Here is a 15,340-nt window from a genome sequence, read left to right on the forward strand (position 1 = left end):
GTCCTTCAGTGGCTACCCATAATTTCTGGGGTCAACTTCAGATGATGGATTGGTTCAAAGTTAGTCTCTAAACCCAAGGCCCAAGACATAGAAGAAAAAGAGATCAACTGGAGCTTAACATTAAAGCCTTTTGAGCTTTAAAGGACACCATCGAGAAAGTGAAGGGACAACTCACAGAACAGGAATGAAAACTTGCAAGTCATAGATCGGACAAGGACCTTGTATCTAGAGTATACAAAGAACCCTTAGAACTCAATAATAAAAAGACATAACAATGAGAAAATGGACAGAGGATCTAAACAGATGTTTCTTTGAAGATGACATAAAAATGGCTGGGGTGCCTGAGTGAGGCGGTTGCTTAAGCGACTGACTGGTGGTTTCAACTCAGGTCATAATCTCAGGGTCATGAGACTGAATCCTGTGTCGGGCTCCAAACTCAGTGTGCAATCTGCTTGGGACTCTCTCTCCCTCTGTACCCACCATCCTAAAATAAATAAACCTTTTTAAAAAAATGGCCAATAAATCCATGAAAAGATGCTCTACATCACGAGTCATTAGGAAAATGCAAATTGAAATCACAGTGAGATACCGCTTCATACGGACTACGATGGTGTCGATAAGAATGTTAATAACAGGGACGCCTGGGTGGCTCAGTTGGTTGGACGACTGCCTTTGGCTCAGGTCATGATCCCGGAGTCCCGGGATCGAGTCCTGCATCAGGCTCCCAGCTCCACGGGGAGTCTGCTTCTCCCTCTGACCTTCTCCTCGCTCATGTTCTCTCACTGTCTCTCTCTCAAATAAATAAATAAAATCTTTAAAAAAAAAAAAAAGAAAGTTAATAGCAAGTATCGGTAAGGAAGAGAGACGCTGGGACTCTTGTACACGGTGGGTGGAGACATAAAATGGTGCACCTGCTTGGAAAATAATGTGGCGGTTCCTCAAAAAGTTAAACATGGAGTTACCAAGTGACCTAGTAATTTCACTGTTAGGTACATATCTAAGAAAAATCAAAATTAGTTCCCATAGAAACTTCCATGGGAATGTTCACAGAAGCATCACTCACAACAGTCCCAAAGTGGAAACAGCTCAGATGTCCAACTGACCCAGGATAAACCAACTACGGAATATCACAGTGATCTAACAAGGAGGTACTGCTGTGACACACTGCTGTGACATAAATGAACCCTGAAAACATGATGCTATGTGAAAGAAGCCAGTCACCAAGGACCATCCATTATGGGACTCCACTATGTGAAATGTCCAGAGTAGGAGAATCTATAGGGACAGAAAGCAAATTGGTGGTGGCCTGAGGCTGGGTAGAGGGAATCCGGGAGGGGTGTGGTTGGTGACTGTCGGGGGCAGTTTCCCTCATCTGGGGTGAGGGAAACATTCGAAGTTGACTGTAGTGATGGTCGCACAATCGTGAATGGATTAAAACCCACTCCATTGTATGGTTTGAGTGGGTGAAGCGTAGGGTATGTGAGTTCCATCTCAACAAAGGTCTTTACATACATACAGACAGACAGTCTACAGAATCAGAGGGTCTACGCTCCCACCTCAGCTCCAAGAGGACATGCAGATGGACGAGAGAGGGCAGGCACACAAAAGCCTCGCACAGTCCCTGCACGTGGCGGACACCTTCCGTGTGTAGCTGCTCTCTGCCCAGCATTTGAAGCTTTATGGGACTTGGGTCCTGGCCCATCTCTGGCCCCTCCCGTCACGTCAACCCTCCTTGAGGACAGTCCCCACACCCCACACGCAGCTAGACTCAGGGCCCCTGCCACAGTGTCAGCACGTCCTGCTTTTACTAGAATGCTCTTTCTCCCCTGCCGTCACGGGGCGAATTCCTCCTTTCTCCCCCTCTGTTTCCTCTGTGTTACCTCTTCTGGGAAGCGTCTCCTGAAGGCTCGGAAGACCACCTGGCCTCCCCTCCAGTCAGCCATACTGCTCTGAGCCCCGCCAGCCACGGGCACACTCAGGTACGCCGGCACCTCCCCGCTCTCGGTGGCATCAGTCTACATGCCTCGTGTCTCACTCATCTCTGTATGCTCGGGCCTGGCACGGTGACAGACGGTAAGAGACGGCAGATGCTAAAGAGCCACGGGCCCACGCAGGATGGCCGCCGCGCCCAGCCGTGTGGCAAAACCTCTCCTGGGCAAAGAGCAGATCTTCCCCCTTGCTCTCCCGCCTGCTGGCTCCTCTGCGTCTCTGGGGCCAGGACGCCGGGCACGACCGCTCTGGTGCCTTCGCTCATGTTCCTGCTTGTGCCAATGTGCCCCATGCCAGCTCCCCACGGCGTCCTGCGACACCGGTCAAGCCCTTTGCAGCGGTGCCCCAGTCAGTTTATTAACACCTTCCTGGTGCACGTGTTCAGACATGTGTGCTTAATGTGAAGGGACAGCTCAAGAGCAGGAGCAGCAGGTGTTCACACGACACGGCATTCGGGAAATGCATTTGCAAACCCTGTAGGAGGTAACGCTTGAAAAGAGCCCACAGTTTAGGGACAAGAAGGGATGACTGCTTTCTACATATTCCATACATCGGAAGCACAGGCAGTAAGATGTGCAGGGAGGTCGGCGTGAAATGTGCCGTAACACTTGGAAGCTGCGAGCGCCCCAACCCAGACGGATCCAAGCCAGGCTGGGCGACTCGTAGGACGCACAGGAAACCGGGGGCGGGGATCTTCACCCCTGCTCTGGCGGTTACTATCCGGGAGATATTTATTGGTCTGGTGAAAGGGACTTTTAGTATGACAGCTGCCAGGTGGCATGGCTCCAGGGGTGCCCTTCCTATCATGGCCCAGGTGTCGGGCGCCCCTTAGGGTGGTGCACGGCAGAGTCTGTGTAGCTGTCAGAGGTGGCCTTGCGAAATCATGATGAGCCCATCCTGCGTGTATTCAAGCAAAAGGGGCTTGCTTTTTATATGGCACTGGCCACCTTCTTCTTCTTCTTCTTTTTAAACAATACTGTCCAAACTGTAACACGTAACTTCATGAAACACTGATTTTTTTAAAAAAAGATTTTTAAAAAATTTATTTGAGAAGGGGAGGGTGCATGTGCATGAATGAGCAGGGGGGAAAGGCGGAAGGACAGGGAGAAGCCGGCTCTCTGCTGAGCGGGGAGCCTGACAATGGGGCTTGATCCCAGGACCCTGAGATCATGACCTGAACCCACGGCAGACGCCCACCAGCTGAGCCTCCCAGGTGCCCCTGCACTGATATGTTTTAAAGGAACCTCCAAACTCGAGGTGGGCTTTATTTGGCAACAACTTCTGTTATGAGCCATTATCTTAGGGCAGGACTTCCAGCGAGTATGAGCCACCTTCTCCTGTCCCAGTGTACTTTGTCGGTTGGGATTAGAAGAACAATGGAAGGCCACTAAGTGCTCAGGCACCCCAGGAAAATACACTAGACGTCCTCTCTGATCGTCAGTACACTCACATACAGACAGATGAGACACTATGACACATCCTTCCAAGGTCTTATACCAGTCAGGCAACTGGTCTTTGTCCTCTCTATTACAACAGAAAAGGATCAATACTGGCACCTTTCAGCCCCCTTTCACCTTCTATGCTAAGAGTATTTAAGAGTAACTAAGAGTATTTTTAGTTTGCTCTGAGTTTTCTGTTTCCAAAGTTCCTCTCTTCCTTGTAATAGAGCTGCTCCTGGGCCCACCTGCCTTAGGGTACCGAGCTGGGGTCAGTGCTTCATGCAGGAGGAAGACTGTCCACCTCGTGACGTCCCATCAAGCATCACCTCTGTTCTGACCGCTCCCCGGCCGAAGGTCCCCGCCCAGCGTCTGCACCTGTCCATGCAAAGTGGATAAGGACACGGGCTGAGGCGCTGGAGAGGACGGAGTGGCAATCCCGACTGCCGCCTATAAGCCGTCGGCACCTCTGGTAAGTGACACAGCCTCTCCAGCTCCCAGTGTCATTTGGTAGAAAAGTGGGAGCAATACCCCCCTCTGGGGTTCTTTAGGGTTCAAGGAGAAAACGTGCGTGAAGCCATGGCTGGGCGGGAGTGCCCAGCCGTCAATAAACGGTAGCTCATCGCTTCCCTCTACGGTGCCTCCTTCTGCATTTATTCTGTCCCCGTCACTAGACTGGGAACACTTGGAAGGATCAAATATTTACTGAACTAATGGGAAAATGGATGTGAGAGGAATGGAGTACCATTCCACTTCCTGCCAGCAAGCACTCCCGAGGAACTACAGTCGCTCCCGCACTGCTGTCCCCACCTGGCCCCTCGTGAATCTGACTGACTCTGGCAGCCCGAGGGTAGATTTTCATTAGCAGAAGACGGCAAGGTAGGAAAGGTTAATCACGATACATTCTTGGCGTGATACAGTACCTCTCGGCTCAAATTTTACATGCAATCGGCCAAAGGAATGATACCCCCCGATTTCTGAAGGTACCCACGTGCTTTTCTTGTTGCTGGTGGTCCCAACTGTCTCTGTGCGACACTGAATACAAGTAGGGTCACGTGCTTTCCTGCTTTGCTTCTGCTCGTATGCTATTAGAATGTAAGGTCTGTTCCTCTTTCCCTGGCTTTTTTTCTGGAGGACTTGGGATACTTGGGGGTATGCTTCTGAAGCGCAGGACCGGATTCCTGTGATCGTTAATTTCATTAGGTTGGATCAGGGTAAGCTTATAATGAAGACTCCCGGGATTCTCTCACACTCCTGGAAAAACAGGCACTGGGGGGGGGGGCCTCACGGACCACGTGATGGCAGATTCCGTCATGGATCCCCTCCCCCTGGTACGTCCGCCTGCCCCGCAGCAAGTGCCCTGGCTGCCTGTGTGTCGGGCCCGCCTGTGCAGAGGGAAACGGCTTGGATTTAGGCACGCTAAGGGCTGAACAGTAGCTCATCCACTCTCCAGCTTTCCTTTGGAATTCGGTAATGAACTCATTAAATCACCAACTTGTTGTGACAGGAAGTCATTCAGATGCTGATGCTATTGCCATGGAAACCATCCCTCCACTTGGAACTCTGTCTGTCCCTACCACAGAGCACTCTGGCTCCGTGATTACTGTCATCCCCAAATAACACGGAGCCATCACGGCTCTGAGCAAGTCCAGAAGCAGGGGCACACAGAGACTTTCTTCTGCTTTCAGATGAATCCTTGCTGGTTTTAGTATTTTTAGCACACATTTCTGCTCTGTACCAGTTGTCTTTTTAATTCCTATGTGCTGGCTCCTTTCCAGCACCTTTCCTAGAGAAGCAGACAAAGGATTTTGCAGGGAGGACAGCTGTCAGGAAGACTGTTTAAAGAGAGCCTACTGCTTTCCCCAAATCTTTGTGCTTTCAAATATGGAAAAATGAGTTCTCCTGCCTTTTAGGAGGAACCCCAAGAAAGGAACCCCAAAGGTTGATGTTTATGGATAGATCAGCCATGCCCAAAGGCAAGTTCAGAGGTGCAGCATAAAGGACAAAGGGAAGCTGCCTTAACTTTGTTTGCACTGGGGATACTATTGTTGAGTTCCACAGCTCAAGGCTGAGCAAATCCCTGAAAAGGAGAACCCCGCTTGTCCCCAAGCAGCAATCAAATCTTCCTGGTCTATGTTATGGCACCTGGTAAACAGGCACATCTTTAAACACAACCATGACTTGCTTAGCATCCGAGACACTGGGCTGGGCATTTTATATTCTGTTTCGTGACTTAAATTAATCTGCATGAAAATCCCATGAGGCAGGTATTTTTATTCTAGTTTTACAGCAAAGGAATGTGCCGCTCAAAGCAATTTTGGCGCATTAAATAAATGCCACAATCTTCCATTGAGCACAGGTGTGACCAAATCACACCTCCTGTGCTCTCGCGTCCGCAAGCATACAGGTGACTTGCACTGCCCAAGAATGACAGATGCCTGGACTGGGACAGATCTTTTGTGATCCCCTTTCCAATGAGCTAACACCTTCCAGGACATTCCAAGTGGCTGTCTGGTTTAAGCTTGTGCATTTCCAGTGATGGAGAATTTACCAAGAGTGGCTGTGTTTGGACAGCCTGGTTCAGAAACCCATCCTGGTCTGCTCCTAACATGAGGAGGGAGCGACCACTGGCGCATATCCTGAGCCCTAAACTGAGGAAATCTGGCTCTGGCCCAGAGAAGAGGGAAATGAGCAAGGGGGGCGGGGCGCGGGGCGGCGTGGAGCCATGGCCAGAGCGGGGTTAGGGACTGTTTGAGCCCAATCAGGAGACCTGGGCAGATCACTGACTCTGAGGTCCTTCATCCCCTGGGAAAGAACCTCTCTCCAGCGCTGGAGGGAAGCTGTGGGCTTGGATGAGACTCTGTGAAGGAATGTCTGGCTCTTCTTTCGGTGTCACTTTTTATTTCTATATATACACATACACTTTCTCCAGAATGAGTAACTTTGTTACAAATATCAACACCAGCATTTAAAGACAGGCAGTGAGCAGCGATCCCTGGGCTACCTTCTGAAAACGTGAGCGAGGTCACAAGAGGAGCTCGACACTGACCTTCCAACCTCATGAAGCCCTATGGTGAGTTAAGGGTGTTGCTTTCTGCTCATGGGAGTTTTCTGTTCTTACAAACGTCCACCTGCCTCTGCTTTGATTCTAAGCTCTTCGGTGGCAAGGTCTGTGATGTAGGTGGACGTTTACGATCTGTGACGTGGGGCAGGCGTCTCATCTCCCTCACCTGTCACACGGAGGTTACCGTGAATCCCGTTACTCACCTAACAGGAGTACTGTGAGCTGAAAATGTAAAGTGCAGAAAATCTACAAAAATGTTTCTAACTTAGTGTTTTAGGATAGTGACTATTTTGTAGACGATTTAGAGCCCAGTATTTATAAGATATTAGGTCAAGTCTCCTTTTAATTACCAAATGCAACAAAATGATTTTCAAAGCTTCCTGCAATGATTTAAACAATATTTGGTATCAAACATTTTCAGTAGCAGTGATTTTTTTTCTCTTTCTTTCCTTCTTTTTTTTTGGTGTTCACTGTCTCGTGATCTAACCTGTTGCAAAGATTAAAGCAAAAATTTCCACACTTAATCACACAGGATTAGTAAGGCCTCTGTAATACGGCATCATTAAAAACAAGCAGGTCACAGAGCCCAACATTTTCAGTCTTTATGGATTTGTTTTCTAACTACTTTTAAAAGGTACTTATAAACACACCCTACCTTCCTTCTAAAAAGCATCTGGGGATAGCCTATAATAAAAGGAAGAGAAATAATAAATGTGAAATAATTTAAAAATAATCTTTTCATTCAATTCACAGCCATTTCTTCTTAATAATATCCGTGAAACAGAATGAGCGTAGAGTTACAAATGAGATCTCACAGAGTTTCTGACACTGAAAATATTTTATGCACTCTAACTGAGCACTGAGCGGCTGACGTCTGGTGACGAGCGACTTCTGGGTGGCAGGGGTCTATGCCCTGGTCTCAACTATAGGACTTGAAGAAAGAGAATGAGCATTAATGAAATTATGAAATGGATTAAATCACCGCGCAGCACATGCCCAGAGCCCCAAGGTTTATTTCCATTTGGATGTACGATCTAGTATTAGGCAGAATATGTTAAGAAAACCACACAAAGGGGAAATGAGTCACTTACTAAAACCCAGAAAAGCTTAGGCTAACCGGCTAGACAGAGACTCGACTGTGTCTTTTTCTGCCTCTGTTCTACTTCTAGATTCTGAGAGCATCACCTCGTCTGAATCACGGGAGAGAACTCTCTTTGGCAAATATACATTGGACATACGCAGACTGCTTCCTGCTCTTCATGACACACACACACACACATACACCCCGTATCCAGGAGGCGCTGGAATGCGTGCGGTTTTTAAGAAATTCAGCAGTCTTACCTCCATAATTATGTTTGACCTAGACCAACATTAAAATATTTTGTTCTCCCTGAGAGGGCAGCAGTCAGCAGGAGGTACCGTCTTTCCCTGGATAATAGCCCATTATCCCTCCCCTTTCGCCCGTAGTCCTACTGGGATGAAAGCCCCAGCAGAGGAACTTGGCCTTGTGCACATGCTGCTACAGTGCCTCGCACGTTGTTGGTTCTCAATAAATATTTCTTGAGGGAGCTCAATACATTCAGTTTCTCCTCCACTGGCTACCTGCTTTTTCCTGAGCTCATAAGCATGCTCAAGTCTCCTCCATTAAATAAAGGAACAAAAGCCTACCTCTTCGTTTTTTTTTTCCCCCACCAGCCATGAAGTGCCCCCAAATTAAGATGAACTATAATGCCAGTGCCTTCTAGCTACTAATTTCTTTCTCATCACACCCTATAGTTAAGCTTCTTCTTTTTTTTTTTTCCAAGATTTTATTTATTTATTTGACAGAGAGAGAGCATAAACAGGGGGAGCAGCTAAGGGAGAGGGAGAAGCAGGCTCCCTGCTGAGCAAAGAGCCTGATGCAGGACTCGATCCCAGGACTCTGAGACCATGCTCTGAGCTGAAGGTAGAGGCTTGACCCACCATGCCACCCAGGCACCCCTACAGTTAAGTTTCTTAAGAGAGAAGTTTACATACGTTGTCTTTACTTCCGTACTATCTGGTCTTTAAATTTTGCCATCCATCCGTCCATCTATCCACCCATCTCCTCCTTGTCATCCTCCCATTTTTGTGTTCTGTCCACCTATCCTTTCCCTCCCGTCCATTTGTCTGTTCTTCCACCCGCTTCTTCCTCCTCCTGCCTTTGCTTTTGTAAATGTCTGTCAATGGCTCCTGTGCGCCTGGTACGGAGGTGGGGGAGCACTGGGAATACGGCTGTAAAGCAGACATGACCTCTGTAGTGGGAGGTGCCCTTGATTTGGTGGGAGAGCTGTGAATGTACACTTAAGCTTCTGAAACTGAGCTGCAATTCCCTTGGATACTCAGTAGAAGCTATAGAACAGACCTGAAGAATCTTCCAGGAAGTTTTATTCCAAATAAGTTACTGGAAAAATTTAACACCCAAATTAAAACCAACATCTAGAGTGACAGTGAAAAGTAGTGTTAATTGTTAAATAAAACAGGACTTTTAAAGAAACATCCTGGGGGTACCTGGGTGGCACAGTTGGTTAAGCGTCTCTGACTTTTGGTTTTGGCTCAGATCACGATCTCAGCATTGTGAGATCGAGCCCCGTGTCAGGCTCTGTACTCAGCATGGAGTCTGCTTAAGACACTCTCTCCCAGGAAAAAATAAAACAAGAAGAAACCAGACAGGGAGACAAACCTAAAAGACTCTTAATCATAGGAAACAAACTGAGGGTTGATGGAGGGGAGGTTGGGGAGGGATAGAGTAACAGGAAAATGGGCATTAAGGAGGGCATGTGATATAATGAGCACTAGTTATTATATAAGGCTGAGGAGTCACTGACCTGTACCTCTGATATGAAATTTGATTTTGTTAGACTGTGACATTGAATTAGAACAAAATCCTATTTTTAGGAGAATTATACAAAAATGTTAATGTAATAAAATAAAATTGACCATTAAATAAAATAAAATACATGGGGAAAAAAGAGAAGGAGGAATAACTTAGAAACAGCAACTAATCCCAACATGTACACTCTTTTGGATTCTGCCTCAAACACGATGCATAACAAAGTCATGTACAGCATCTGTGTTAGATTGACTGTAATAACAGACTCAATGTATGGCTTTCCTGACTTAAAAAAAAAAATTAAAAATAGAAATGCCAGCAATCCTACTTCTCGCTATATGCCCCAAAGACCTGAATTTATATTCAGTGGTCTATTATGGAGACTTAAAAAAAAAAAAAAAAGAAAAGAAAATCCTTCCCTATGAGAAAACATGGATGAACTGGGAAGACATCATGTTAAATGAAATAAATCAGAAAGACAAATGCTTCAGGATTCCGCTTCTATGAGGCACCTAAAAAGTCAAAGTCATAGAAGCAGAGAGTAGAATGCTGGTAGCCAGAGGCTGTGGGAGAAGATAAAGGGAAGCTGCTGTTCAATGAATACGAAGTTTCAGTTATACGAGATGAGTAACTTCCAGGGATCTGCTCTACAACGTTTTGCCTACAGTTAATGATACTGTATTGTACACCTAAAAATTTATGACGAAGGCAGATCTCATATGAAGTATTCTTACCACAATAAACTCTCCCGCCCAAAAAAAAATGCTGTAAGGAATTATTGCATGTAATTGTTAAATAGTGAAAGAATAAATCATGGGGGAAAAAAAAAAAAGACCCTCTCTCCCTCTGCCCCTCCCCCGCTACCCCCCCCCCCCGGTAAATAAATAAATAAATAAATAAATAAATAAAATCTTTAAAAAGAAACCTGCCATAGGCAATTTCAGGATATGATCCTAGTGAATGTTGGGATTGTTCTTCGGTTGCTAGGGGAATTTCTTGGAAAAGTCTGAGAAGCACTGGTGAGTAGGTAACTGCTACACCACGTGATACATTAGCCTAGGTAAGAAGTATAGGTGCTGAGCAATCTCTCAGGGCGAACACGACAACTCTGGGGAGGGATGGACAGGATTACCGTATTGGAGCGGTGGGTATCTGAGGCTGCTCTTGGAAGATGAGTGGCTTACCAGGTGGAGAGCTGGTTGGGGGGGGGACTATCATTGTGGGCAACAACAAGGAGCTATGAACGGGTCTGATATTTAAGAACAGGGAGTCTAATGGCAGCTGAGAAAGGATGTAGGTTTTGACTGTACAGTGCAGAACCCTGGTATTGTGCTAGAAAATTCCAATGCTGGAGACCATTCTCTATCCTTGAAACTCTTTTTCTCTTGGCACCACTATCTTCTGGTTCTCTTCCTTCCTTGACAATTTCTTCTTAGTCCCTTGTGCTTATTTCCCCTCTTCAACGCCCCCTCTCTCACTGCTTGAATTTTAGTGTTCCCCAGAGTTCCTGTTGGACCATGTTCTTCTTCTGGTTCTCCGCACATGGGCTGTTTCATTCCCTCCCACTGCTTCGACTTCCTTTAAGCAGCTGGCTTCCAGATCTTTCTTCCCTGGTGCAGACACTGCATGAACAGCTCCACCTGACCTGACTCACAGCCTTCCAAAAGGAGTAAGTCCTAAGCTGTCTACATCATCTTCTGTGCTCCTTCCCTCCTTCCTAAGGCCAGTCTCCACAGTCTAGACTAACAGAGTGATGATCTACCCAGTCTCTCAAAACTGGGGAGTCACTGGTTACTTTGCTCATCACCCAGAGCCCATCAACCACTGCTAACTGACTTCTGCTAAGTACGTCCTTCCCTTTCAGTCTCCACCAGGGAGTCTCAGCTGAGCCGGGAGTGCTCCCATTCCCTTCACCCCAGCTGCGAATCATGGTGCACAATGAGAGCGATTACTGATGGGCACAGGCTGTACAGCTGGACCATGTGGAGGCAGAAAAGGGTTAGAATCATTGCCCTGACCATATCCCTCTCGACCACAACTGCAACTGAGGCTGCCTTCACCATTCTAGTTGTCTTTTTAACACAGAAGACTCATTTAAGACATGGATTTGTTGAAATTGACAAAACAAAACTAACACAGAAGAAGGAAATAGAAGTCAATATTTATCTGGTCTTTGGGTGGGTAAGACCTTTTAAAGCATTCATGCAAAGGCTGAGGGAAAAGGCAGATGTGATTACCTACAAATGCAAAACTTCTCTAGAAAAAATAATGCAATTTAAAAAGATGGGCTAGGAAAGCATTTGCAACGTATATGAGGGTTAATAGTCTTAATTTCTAAAGTGCTCTTACAAATTAGTAACCAAATCGTGAAGGCACCAAAAGATAAAAAGAGACAAAGGATATGAGAGGGGAAGAGTACAGAAGGAGAGGGAGAGGGAGAAGCAGACTCCCTGATGAGCAGAGAGCCAAATATGGGGCTCGATCCCAGGACCCCAAGATCAAGACCTGAGCCAAAGGCAGATGCTTAACCGACTGAGTCACCCAGACGCTCCAATAAACAAATCCTAAAATATATATACGATACATCCTTTGGGGCACCTGGCTGGCTCAGCTTGTAGACCGTGTGAGTCTCGATTCTGGGATTGTGAATTCGAGCCCCATGTTGGGGGTAGAGGTTATTTAAAAATAATATCTTAAGACAAAAAAAAATACCCTTTGACCCCACAATTCCATTTCTAGGAATTCCTAAGGAAACAATCATAGATATGAATAAATATATGCCTCAAAGGGCAATAATCAAGCATTATTTATTTATTTTTAAAAAGATTTTATTTATTTATTTAACAGGCAGAGATCATAAGTAGGCAGAGAGGCAGGCAGAGAGAGAGAGGGAAGCAGACTCCCTGCTGAGCGGAGAGCCCTATGCGGGACTCGATCCCAGGACCCTGGGACCATGACCTGAGCTGAAGGCAGAGGCTTTAACCCACTGAGCCACCCAGGCACCCCCAAGCATTATTTTTAATACTGAAAACTGGAAACATTCTAGATGCTCAACAATAAGGGCTGACAACTAAGCAATAAAAAATTCTAGCTGATCTGTAGCGTCAAATACCATGACAGGAATTAAACGTTGTTTTGGAAAAGAATACTCAGTGACATAGGAAGACATTTCAGAATGTTTGCTCTATATTGTTAAGTGAAATCACAATTATAAAATAGAATGTATTGGGGCACCTGGGTGGCTCAGTGGGTTAAAGCCTCTGCCTTGGGCTGGGGTCATGGTCCCAGGGTCCTGGGATCGAGCCCTACATCGGGCTCTCTGCTCAGCAGCGAAGCCTGCTTCCCTTCCTCTCTCTCTGCCTCCCTCTCTGCCTGCTTGTGACCTCTGTCTGTCAAATAAATAATAAAATCTTTAAAAAAAAAATAGAATGTATTAAAAACATCTCATTTTTGGAAAACTATCTGTACACAAAGAGCATATAAAAATGTTAACACTGGTTTGAATGTGTGCTTACAGATCCCACCCCCCCCAAATCTTTATGTACATTTTCCAAAATTTCCACACATAGTTACTTTTGTTATCAGGAAAAAAAAAATGTTTTTAACTAGAAACACAAAATTCCCCTGTGTTTTGGCTGCCTCTTGTCTACTGGACGAAAACCAACTCCCTCTGCCTGAGAGGCAAGGCCTGTCACAATCTGGCTCCTCCTGGCTTCCCAGCCCGTTCTTCCCGCTCTTCCTGCCCCGAACCCCACATCAGAGGCCTACTGAGTCACCAGAGCCTCCACCAGCAAGCCTTGCTGTTCCAGACCTCTGCCCCTCCATGCTCTCCCCCACCCGCGCAGGACTGGTTTATTCCTCTTTCCTCTGGATCCTGTGGCTGGTCCAACGCCTGGTCTTTAATTCCTCAAATGCACCAACTTCTTTTCTGTTTCAGGGCCTGTGTAGAAACTGTTTTTCTGCTTCGACGGGTCTTCGCATGACCACCCCCTTTTCACCTCTCAGACCTTAAGCCTCAACCTGCTCATTTGGCTTTCTCCCACCACCCCAGCCAAAGTGTCATCTCCTTTTAATTCTCTGCCTCTGAACCCTGTTTATTCCTTCTTAGCATGGATGACACATAAAACTATTTTTATTTATTTGTTCGCTCGGTCTTTGTGTGTTTGCCCCACTTGGGTGGAAGCCCCAGGATGTCAGGGGCTGTGACCCGGGGCCTCACCCGTCAGCTACACACAGTTCTATGCAGAATGGACAGATCATGGAAAGAGTGACTGGAAAGCCTGTCCCTGTGTCCCCGTGCAGCCCTGGATGCTCACCTCTGCCAACGCCTCTCTTCCTACCCGTTTCTAACTCGAATGTGATTTCTTTACAGCTGTCCCCTGGAACCGATGGTTGGGGGGTGCTCTGAGAGGGAGATGGGGCCTGGGAGCAGGGCGCGGCGCATCGCAGGTGTTCACATGTGTGCTCGGAGGGAATGCATGAGGGGGCTCCTGCGGGGTTCTAAGTGGGAGAAGGGGGACTGTCCTGGGACTAAGCAATTGCTATGACCCACACAGGTGAGGAGATGCTGCCCGAGGGTCTGCCTCAGCTCACAGAAGTCCACTACAAATTAGGGAGATGTAGGGTTGGTGTCTATGAAAAGTTTCTTAACTACATTTCTTTCTTTCTTTTTTTTTTTTTTTTAAAGATTTTATTTATTTATTTGGCAGCGAGAGAGAGAGAGATCACAAGCAGGCAGAGAAGCAGGCAGAGAGAGAGGGGGAAGCAGGCTCCCTGCTGTACAGGGAGCCCAATGTGGGGCTCGATCCCAGGATCCTGAAATCATGACCTGAGCTGAAAGCAGAGCCTCAACCAACGGAGCCACCCATGCACCCCCTTAATTACATTTCTAAACAGATTTTAGCAACTAGTTAGCAATGAACTCTTGAGCTTAAAAAAAAAAAAAAAAGAAAGAAAGAAAAGCAGATGAGGGGTGCGCCTGGTGGCTCAGTTGGTTAAGCATCTGGCTCTGGATTTCAGCTCAGGTTAGGATTTCAGGGTGGTGAGATGGAGCCCCGCGTCAGGCTGCAGGCTCAGTGGGGAGTCTGCTTGAGCGTCTCGCTCTCTCTCTGCCCCTCCCCTCGCTCTCACATGTGCGCTCTCTCTCAAATAAATAAATAATCTTTTTTTAAAAAGCAGGGAAAAGAGGAATAGCACAGGTTTTTTGGGTCTGTCAGAAAGTAAATTGGGCTAAATTCCTTAATCTGAAGAATTTATAGGTTCCTCGTGGAGCCTCTAAATTGATGATGTTTGTCTCTTTCAAAATGTGCTCCCAGAGACCCTGAATATCTCACAGCCAAATAGTGCAGGGGAATCACGCCAACGAAGGCAGCTGAAGAACGACCGTCCGGTTTCACTATGATGTGTGTGGAGATGGCTGGTGACCCCTCGGACAAAATGTCAAATCGGAGGTTTGAGAAGTGTGGGCGTCATTCAGGGAGCTCACGTAGCCTGTCACTCGCTGGCCTTGGCCTGTCTTTGGAGAAGTCAGCCCAACTGAGGCGCTCAGCCACAGCAAACAGTTCAGCTCGGCAGGCCGCGCAGCCCGCTGGAACCAGTCAACCCGGCCACGGCAGTGTGGACACAGTGGATGGGTACAGCGGCGATCCCGTTAAATGGTGTTTGTGGACAATGGATTTGAACTTTATGTACGTTTCAGGTGTCCTGAAATACTCTCCTTCTTTTCATTTTTGTGTCCAACTATTTAAAAATGCAAAACCATCTTGGTGGTGAGCCAGATTTGGCCTGTGGGCCACAGTTCGCTGACCCCTGGGTTAATGTTTGACAGTTTATCTGTGTGGGCAGCTGTGGGGCACTCTGAGTGACAGGACCCTGATCTTGGAAGAGAAAGTTCCAACACTCGAGCGCCTCGGCCTGCCAGGCACAATTCATTCCTGAGCACAACCACAGTGGCAAGAGTAACATCGGGCACGAGATGGTTAACATTTAATTTGACGGAGA

General features: G+C 46.9%; 1 protein-coding gene and 1 long non-coding RNA gene across 3 annotated transcripts in view; both read right to left on the reverse strand.

The window, feature by feature from the left end:
• Positions 1-15,340, reverse strand: part of MYO1D (myosin ID) — a 341,727-nt gene that overhangs the window by 39,922 nt on the left and 286,465 nt on the right. The window lies entirely within an intron of this gene.
• Positions 6,424-11,776, reverse strand: LOC116577019. Its single transcript, XR_004280367.1, has 2 exons — positions 10,473-11,776; positions 6,424-7,420 (listed from the first exon to the last, which is right to left on the reverse strand). It is a non-coding gene; the product is annotated as an uncharacterized LOC116577019 (long non-coding RNA).

The sequence above is a fragment of the Mustela erminea genome, chromosome 18, assembly GCF_009829155.1.
Source record: "Mustela erminea isolate mMusErm1 chromosome 18, mMusErm1.Pri, whole genome shotgun sequence".
Taxonomy (NCBI): Eukaryota; Metazoa; Chordata; class Mammalia; order Carnivora; family Mustelidae; genus Mustela; species Mustela erminea.